The sequence below is a fragment of the Chinchilla lanigera genome, unplaced genomic scaffold (genome assembly GCF_000276665.1).
Source record: "Chinchilla lanigera isolate Chin_1 unplaced genomic scaffold, ChiLan1.0 scaffold00133, whole genome shotgun sequence".
Taxonomy (NCBI): Eukaryota; Metazoa; Chordata; class Mammalia; order Rodentia; family Chinchillidae; genus Chinchilla; species Chinchilla lanigera.
Window position 1 is genome coordinate 2136111 of NW_004955534.1, and position 10388 is coordinate 2146498.

Genomic DNA, 10388 nt, shown 5'->3' on the forward strand with positions numbered 1-10388 from the left:
ATATGACTATATTTGTATGTACATATAGACACTTATCTACACGCATAATCTTCTATGTACATATATGCATGACCACATACTCATATTTATGTATAAAAATAAAACTTTATAAAACAACATTTGCATATTTGAGTACACACATACTTTTTAAAAATATAAATAAAATATGTCTAATGTGTGTCAAAGACTAGAGGTAGAGGCTGAATATTGAACTTTAATTATGAACCCTATTCTAAAAGGAAGCCCACCCGTAAGACCTATTTACACAGAATTAGGTCTTTGTGTTTCATTATTCAATACTAAAAATTTCAAATAAACTAACAACATATTTATTATAATATACAGCAAGAATAGTATAATGAGCACCTAGATGACTACTATTTATATACAGTTATTGCAATTTTCTATATTTGTATAATGTAATTTTTGTTAAAATATTTTAAATTATGGATATTACTACATCTTTCCTCTAAATACTTCAAGATTTGTATTTAAAGCTAGATAAATTTTCCTTCTTTAAACCAATACCATGTTCCTGCCTTTGAAATTCCCAATTACTTACTCAATTTACATTTAAATATTTATGGCTCAAGAACACAGTCTTAGAATATTTGTCAACGGTCTACATCTGGTATCCCTGGCAAGTCTCTGAGCATGTCTGAGCATGCTTGGCCTGTAGCAGAAAGAGAACCTGTCCTAACTCACAGACTCAAAAGACTTTTCCATCAGTGGAAACTTCTACAACAAAACTTTTCATCAGAGATTCAGGAGAGTATTTTTTTAGCAGCTTTCAGAAGCAGAACCAGAAGAATGAGAAGTATGCCTCGAATATCTATGGGTCCGAAAGTGAAAAGAGAAAGGTTTTATATTTTCATAGTAGGCTAAAGTACTATAAAAAACATACCTTAAAAGATAATAGTTCAAACAAAATATGTCAACTTCTTACTCATATACAGTACAGAGGTACCTCATTTCATGAACGCTTTTGTTTGCAAACAGTTTGATTCCCAAACAGACGCTTTTGGCAAAATTTTGTTTTTGTTTGTGAACTCTGCAACAGATTACAAACACAACCATGGTCATCTTTCCTACACAAACACAAATGTGACCATCTTTTCCAAAATCGTAGAACAAATTAAGTTTGAGAACCAAGGTACCACTGTAATACTTAAGCATAGTGGTTATGGTCTGAAGATGGCTTTCCTTCATAGAGACACGAACTAAGTCTTTTCATCTGTGACTTCCTAAACAACCATGATCATCTTCATCCCTGTGATCAAAAAGGGAAATAGGGAGTGATTAAAAAGCAAGTGTGAAGATTTTGGGGTCAGATCTGGATGTGGTAACACATAACTTTCCACACGGTCAAGGAGGCTGAGAAATATGGTCTAAGATTGGACACCAAAGAAAAAGGGAGCAAATGTGGTGAAGCATTAGTAGGTTCTGCCATAGTAAAAGACTTTCACCTCCGTGATTTAAGAAGCAAAATGTTGCTGAAGAACTAGTAAAATCTCATACAGGGGCTATGAGTAAAAAATAATAATAACAAAAAGTTCTCATGGGACATGATCTTGAGGTCAGAAAAAGAGCATGAGCAGACTGCTTTTTAGACTGCTTTGTACAACCTGTGTGAAGGGCAGGAGCAGAGAGAACCTGTGTGCCCCGTGCCCACCAATGCTGCTGATGGCCCCAGACCTCATGTGACCCACATGGAAGGCAGAAGCAAAGATGACCTGCACACACTGTCTCTGCCAATGCCACTGCTGGTCCCAGGTTTTGTGCAAACTGAGAGGCTGGAGGAGAGAGGCCTTTCATGCTCCTCACGCCGACTGCTGCTGCTGGCCCAGGCCTTGTGCTATCCATGCAAGAGGCTAAAAGATTGTCCCCAAACTACCAAATCCTAGCAAACTTTGCTCCTGGGTTCTCCACAATACAGGGCAGCAGAAGTGACAACAACAAGACTTAACCTGATTTAAGATGATATCAACACACAGGAAGAGAGTTTCACTCCAGGACTGCATTGTTACCCTACCGTAGAGATTGGGTGAGAAACCGCCTTGAAAGATAGCATTGGAAAGTAGAGGGGAGCTAAACAGAGACCTTCTGAGATTCCTGGAAGGCTCAGGCTCAGGCCAGGAGGATCACATGACCTATATGCTCTGGTGGAGACCAGGTCTGGAGAGTATAATCTTCAGAGGGGTGGATTTAAAGGAGTTGGTGTTTAGTTCAGTGGTATGCTTGAGCTATTGCTCCAGTATCTAGATCTAACAAAAATTAGTGGTCTGAATTGTTACAGGTCAATATATAAGTGACCAAGTGTCTTCACTAAAATCATAGACCTTTTTGCTCTGGTTGAGGGCAGTTCACAAATGATTTTGGGGGTTAGTATCTAGTTGATAATTGATGCCACTTTTGTTGCTGACTTTACTACTATAGTCAAGGTGACATAGTAGTTACTGTCATTTGCTTTTCTCTGTATACCAGTATCTGGCTTACCTGGGAGTCATAAAAAATACTGTGGCTCAATCTTGAAGAATGGATTATTGGACCAAAAAATCTGTAAACCCCAGTGCATAAAACAAGCAAATGAAAACAATAGAAACATGAAAAGACAAGTATCTTAGTTACTTTTCTCATTGTTAAGACACAGTTTGCAGAGGTTTCAGTCCATCATTGGCTGGCTCCAAGAGCAGGTGGCTTGGCAGAGGAGAAACAGTTTGTGGAGAGAAGAAGGGAGCAAAGTAACAAGGGATGACCATAGCTCTTTGTATCCTTTATATCTTATCCAAGTTACTTAGGGTAGTATCATTCACACCCTTAATCCTAGTGTCTTTTGTCCTTGCATTGTACCATGAGTCAATTCCAGTGCCACACATTCTAGATCCAACCACCCCTGAAAAAGCTCCACCTCTGACTGCATGAGGCTGGGAAGGGGCACATCTAGACACAAGCCATAACAGCAAGGGAACAAAATGCCTCCAAAAACTCTCCACCCACCCAAAGCTGATCCATGGGGGACCAAGGGGAAAGAAATCATAAGCTATGGAGCCGAAAAGTCTAAGGAACAGCAATGGGGGTAAAAGAATTCAATAAGATGCTTGGTAAATTTAAAGAAGATGGAATTAAAATCAGGCAATGCCCCTCATGACACAAGTAATCAGCAAGCCTAGAGAAAACCCTAATAGAAATCTAGTAGAGCTAAAGAAAAAGATTAAAAACATGAATGCCAAACATAGAAAAGAATAGGAGTTCATAAAAATGTTCCAAACAGAAACAGAGATTAAAAATACAATTGAAAATATGGGCAGTAGAAGTGACGAATATGAAGACAGAGTGTCAGATCTGGAGGACAAGGCTGTGGTCAATGATCAGTTAATGAGACATGCCCTAAAAACAAGATAACATGAAAGATAGATTCTATACCTGCTAGAAGACTTAAAGAATACTTGTTTAAGAGTAATTGGAATTAATGAAAAATCAGAAGACAACACAAAGTGCATAAAGAAAACCTGTTTAAAGATAATAGCAGGAAACTTACCATGTGGAAATAGAATTTCACATACAGATAAATGGAGCATATAGAACTCTCAATAGCAATGGTAAAAAAAATCCACTCCATGGCACATAATAATTAAAACACCAGAAATTCAACACAAGCACCAAATCTTAAAGACTGCTAGAGAAAAACAAGGAAGACCTACAAAGGAAAACCCATCAGAATTACAAAAGACTTCTCAACACAAACTTTAAAGGCAAGCAGAGCTTGAAATGAACTGCTTCAGCTTTAAGAGAAAACAATTTCTAACACAGTCTCCTATATACTGCAAAATTATCTTTGAAAATTGATGGAGAAATAAGATACTTCCATGATAAAGGGAACATAAAGAAATTCATGACCACAAAACCAACTCTCTAAAAAAGTCCCAATGAGATTCTAGAAGGAAGTAATGATGCAAACAATGGCAAAAGTCCAATAAAATGAATACACCAAGTAGGGTTAGGAATTAAATAGAAGGGAAAGAAAATGAACCAGCAACAGAAAGTTAATACAATAATAGTAATAAGTCAAAACCTTTTAACTACAACTATTAATGTAACTAAACTCAATTCACCAATCCAAAGACACAGATTAGCAGAATGTATCAAGAAACAAAATCCAATGCTGTGCTGTATACAAGAAATGTATTCAATACAAAAAATTCATAGACTAAAACTCAATGTATAGAAAACATTACTCCATGCAATGGCGACCTGAGATCAAGCTAGAATAGCTATCCTATGTTCAGACAAAGTGGACTTCAAGCCAAAACTGATCAAAAAAAGAGGCAAATAAGGACATTATGTATTGCTTAATGTAACAATTCAATAGGGATTGATGACAGTTACAACATATATGCAACAAACCAAAGATAGCCTCTGTAACAAATAGCACTGAGAAAACTAGCTGTTCACATACAGAACATAGGTCTAAATATTAAACCTGAAAATTCTGCTGAAAGATAAAATAGGTTAAACTCTTGAAGACATAAGCAAGGACTTAGGAAATAGAACACCAAATACACAAGAAATAGCATCAAAAATTAACAAGTGAAGTCAGAAGTGATGGTGCATCCCCATAATCCCAGCACTCAGCAGGCTGAGGCAGGATGATCATTGAAAGTTTGAGACTAGCCTTGGCTAGTGAGTTAATCCAAGCTCTGAACTACACAGAGAGACCTTCTCTCATAAAACAAAAAATAAACAAACAAACAAAAAAATACGATCACATGAAATTTAAAAAAAACCTTCTGCACAGCAAAGGAAACAACAGAGTGAAGAGACAATCTAAAGAATAAGAAAAAAATTTTGCCAGCTAATCTTTGGACAAAGGACTAATATGTAAAATATATAGAGAACTCAAAACAATCAGAGCCCTTCCCCCCAAATAAAAGACCCAATTGATAAATGAGTAAGTGAAATGAACAGATGCTTCTCATAAGAAGTACAAATTGCCAATAAATATGTGAAAAACATTCTACATTGCTGGCTGTTAGAGAAATGCAAGTTAAAACTACACTGAAATATAGTGCTCTAGAAAAATACCTATTATCAAATTTTCTAATAATAATAAATGCTAGCAAGGATTTAAGGAAAAAGGAGCTCTCCTACATTGCTAGTGGGATTGTAAACTAGTACAGCCACTATGGATATCAGTGAAAAGATTCCTCAAAATCTAAAAACAGAAATCTCATTTGACCAAGTTTTCCCCCTGGTAGGTATCTTCCTAAAAGAGTTAAACAATCAACATATTACAGGGATACATGCATACCCATGTTTATAGCAGCACAATTTATAATTGCTCGATCTTAGAAACTGCATAACTGTTCATCAACAGATATATGAATAAGGAAAATGTGGTACTTAGACACAATGGAGTAATACACTGCATAAATAAAAATGAAGCATGCATAGGTAGATACATGCATCTTCAGAACATAATGTTAAGTGAAATAAGTCAGACACACAAGCTTAAATATCACATGGTTTCTCTGATATGAGAAACTTGCTGATACATATATACAAATAAAGATGAAAAAACAAAATAAATCAATAAGAAGTAGCTAGATGTTTAAATAATTCCTCAAGTGACCTAGTCTGTTACTTAAAAAAATCTTAATATATATGCTAATATGTTTCACTTATACTATTAGTTTCTCTTAGTTCATTGAAAAGAAAGTTTTGTGCTATTGTTGTTTGTTTCTTTGTGAGAGAATCTCTTTTGTCTGTGAGTAAAAGAGACACCATGAGTAACTATGCACTATGAGTAACTGCTTTGAAGCTAATGCCACACAGTGTATTAACTAACTATTGTTATTCTCTTATTATGTTGTTAGGAAATTTTGTTTTGTTTTTTCATTAAAAATACACATTAAAAAGAATGGAATGCTTTTACGTGTATCATTGAGGGAGCATTACTTCCTATGTCTTCAGACTGTGGCATCAAGATAGCAGGTACAAGAAAATCTCATGAACCTGTCCCTTACCATTCTATCCCATTAAGCTCCTCAAAGATATGTGCACAATGCTGAGTGTCAGAAAGTCAGGAAAGAGAGGGCTCTGTTCATTCAACTGAACTGTGAAGCTGTGCACCAGTTGGAAATTCAGAAAGAAAAATTATGGAAGAAACCAAGTCACAAGTCACAACCTCTGAAGTATGTCTTTATTTTTTTAAGGTGAAAAACTCAAAGCCTATAGGTATGCACAAGGAAAGGCACAGAGAAATTTGTTATAAATTGTTAATGCAAAGCATAGATGCCGTGGAGCATGATTTCAAGGAGATTTTGGTCACTATTAGAGAGGAAATTCCTAGTCCCCAGGATTGGCCAAAGAAATATAGGAAAGTGTTCAAGACATGAGCCAGTCGTTCATTTCTATAAAGTGCTGGGGTTCTGTGATCCAATCGTACTTTTTCACTGCTTTCAGCATCTCCCTGCTTTTTGAGATTTTCCACATTTAAGCTCAATTGTTCATTTATGCTTAGTGGTGTCCAAGTTACCACTCTAACACCCCATGGAAAAGAAAGTGATGTGACCCAATCTATAGCATTTTCCAATTTCTGTGCTGTGAATATTTTCATCAGGGCTAATTTTAAGCTACCACATGACATCACCAGAAATGGAGTCAGGAAAAGATGCAAGTAATAATTTCTCTTCAAGTGATGTAAGCAGCTGAAGTACAGAACTTCATCTAGAGAGGCCAGAGAAGGGAGAGAGGCACTAGCACATGGTTGGAATGTATAGCTGTGTACATTTCTCACATCTGTTGAGGGTTCTTTTTGGTTTCTCCCTTTGGGTAGGTTTCTCATTATAATCCTCATTAGTCACTTACCTCTTCATATGAATCAGCAGACCTGGTTCATTTTCATGCACATATGTGACAAAGATCTTAGGTGAGAGAGGATACATGGACAGGTTGGAGGATGAAAGAATGGGCACTCAACTATCTGGAAGGCATACCAGTTTTGCTTATAAAGCAAAAATTTGTGTGTAGTCACAGGTTAAGAGAACAGGTCTTTTTGGTGGGGGAGTGCTGGGGCAGGATGATTTCAAGTTTGGGTCCCACCTTGTCAACTTCTCAATAAGACCATAACTAAAGTTTGGCCACTGGAGGAAAGAGTACGACCACAGGGACTTAAATAGTCACAGGTAGGGGTTTCTCAGTTGCTCACAGAGCAAAACGTACAGAAGCCCTGTTGGGAATAGCAACTAACTGAAAACTGCAGTTCCCTTCACTTTTCAAGAAGGTCAAAGAAACACTATGACATTGTTCTTACTATTATTTTTACATATATCCTAGGTAAAATGTATGTAGTGCATAAGGTTGTATAGAGTTGAGAAAACTGGAATTCTATCTATATCTGTTAGTCCTCTATGATGAATCCAAGGTAAAAATTATGTGGTTCCCAGTGAAAGGATGAGTCAGAGAGTTGCTTCAAGCCTGTTAAGGTGTTCGCACATAACGGGATCACTGTCAGCACCTTTGACCCTCAGTGTTTAGGAAATTCAGGAGTATGGCAGATTTGTGACATTGTAGAAATGAAATGAAATGAAATGAAAGATACATCAAAACGGAAGTAGGCAGACTGGAGCGGGAGGCCAAGAACTCCCAAGAAATGCTCCGAGGCATACCTGGAATTGGACAGGGAGATTGTGGTCCTAGCACTTTGAAGAACAGAGAGCATATACCCAAAACATAGCAACTCATACTCAGTCCACTCCTACCTGCCATCGCCATGGCCTGCCTCTCACCCCTTGGCCTGACAAACTCAGGAAGCCCTGGCATGTGACACACACATTTTTGTGCAAGAATGAAGCAATGTCATCGTAGGTAGATGGGAAGGTCTCAGAATGTGCAAGGATCAGGACTTTTGATCAGGTTTTCTCCTCATTAAAGTACCAAAGTATATACAAAGGCTTTTATTCTAACCTGGCTTCAATTTAGGCTCACCATCTTTCTTTGATTCCCTGCAAGCCAGCTATCTCCATTGACCCCTTGTTTGCACTACTACTGCTACTGAGGTCAATTACTCTTAGATTTTCCAACCACTTAGGCCAGAGAAACTCTTCAACATGTTGTCAATGCACAAAGAAGCATTAGTCTTCTTGTGATATCATTCCTGCAAAAGAAAAAAATACAAGCCTGATCTCAAACAACATAATGAGAAGTACGAGAACTTTTTGGTGACAATAAAAAGCTGGAATGAGCAGTTGGCATACAGTACACTGTTTTAGAAATTTTCCCACTGACAGCTGCACATTTAGTATCATTAATCTTTTTAATAAAGGCCCATTGCTCTCTTGACTTAGAGTCTAGCCTGTGGATCCATTAAACAGGGAACATCTTTCTAAGAGGCCCTCTGCTTGTCAGCTTGTCGTGTGTGGAACCAGTATCTTGCCCTCTCATTCCCTTAATTCCCCATCCCACATTTCCTTATGGTTAAATGTGAGCCTAATTTTCTTTCCACCTTTTAGTCCCCCAGACCTACACTAATCTCCTTTTTATTAATCTGATTTCCTTCCTAATAACTTTCTTTAGGACCAAGTGACAAAAATAAATCCTAGGAAACGAAGTGCACAACCACTGCAAATGATTTTGGGGAGGGAGAGTGCAGGTGGTAGGCCTTAAAGCATTTTAAAAATTAATTTACTAGATTTATTTCCTAGGTAGACTTCTATTTTCTCTAACACCACTCAAAGTCATGTGGTCATACAGGGTACGCACTCCTTAACTGATGTCTACCTGTACTCTAATCTTTCCAGCCCTTGGGTGTAGCTAACTAAGCCTCCTCTGGAAAGCCTAAGCTACTTTTGGAGCAAGGCCAGAGGGAGTAAAATTCCAGTGTCTTAAAAGGAGCCCCTTTGGACCTCATCCCACTGAGAAGGCCAAAACCAGGACTGTATGCATGCTTCATATGTGTGCTAATGGCCAAGGCCAAGGCTGTGGTATCTGTGGAAGTGAGAAAGAACCTAGAGTCTCTCTCAGACGTATGCATTACATGCCTGCTTTTGTTACCATTTCTCAATCTTGTAGGAATTCCTCTCTGAGGATCAGTAGATCAGACCTTCTATGGCCAGATTTCAAATAAATATCAATGCAAAAGATTTTTTTTAATTCAGAAGGTGTCTTAGTTAATTTTCTCATTGCTGAGACAAAATATTTGACACCCAAATGTAAAGGAGGAAAAGTTTATTTAGCTCACAGTTTGTAGAGGTTTCAGTTCAAGGTTGGCTGGCTCCAAGTCAGGGTGGCATGGCAGAGGGGCATCACAGGGGAGAAACAGTTCATGGCAGGAAGAAGACAGCAAAGCAGTGAATTAGTGAAGAAGCAGCAACAAGGAACAACAACAGCCCTCTTTCTGTCCATTATATTCTATCCAGAAGAATAGCACTCACACCCAGGGAGGGCCTTCCCATTATCCACATCTAAAACTATGCTAAACCAATCAGTGGAGTAATGTAATAATCACACATCCTTAATCCAAGTATCACACATTCTAGATCCAGCCACCTCCACAAATCTCCACTTATGAGGGCATGAGGCATTGGGGAACATCCAGATACAAGCCATAACAGAAGGTAATAGGACTTTCACAACTCTCTCAGATAAGCCTGCTTTTCAGCTGGCTCCATATCTTTTTTTAATGTGAAATCTTAATGTGTGCTGAAAGAAACTTCCATAAGTATATCCCCATTCACTCACACCCTTTATGCTCTTCTTGCCATGTATGTCATATTTTGGTTTTATTTATGCTATAAGTACCCAATAACCTGCTAAAGTTGTTACTTTAAGCAGTTATCTTTCAGTGAAATTAAAAATAAAAGGATTGCATTTTAATCTTCATTTCTTCCATTTCTAATGCTCTTCATTTATTCATGCAGATGTAAATTCTTAACCCTGTATCAGTTATGGTGAACAGTTTAGAGCTCTCAGTGATAATAAACAGCCAGCTTTGGCACACATTTCCATAGGTTTGCTGCCACTTATCTGTATCATATACTTTCTGCTGGAGGAATTTTCTTTCCTGTTTTTTACACATTTCAATTTCCTTCTTTTTTCCCCCTTCCCACCATTCCCTTTTATTCTTCAAGATTCAGATTCAATATCTTATACGATGTTATAAAGTTACTTTTCATTTATGCAGGTGGAAAACCAGACTAATAAGCTAAAGATCATATAAAACATGTAGACAGTTGTACTAAGTCAAGGTACACATTTAGATATATTGTACACATTGAGTTATAATTTTCTTTCTTTCTTTCTTCCTTTTTTCTTTAATCTATCTTTCTTTCTCTATTCCTTGTTATTTGTCATATACATTATGTAAGATAAATCGTGATATTTCAGCTTGT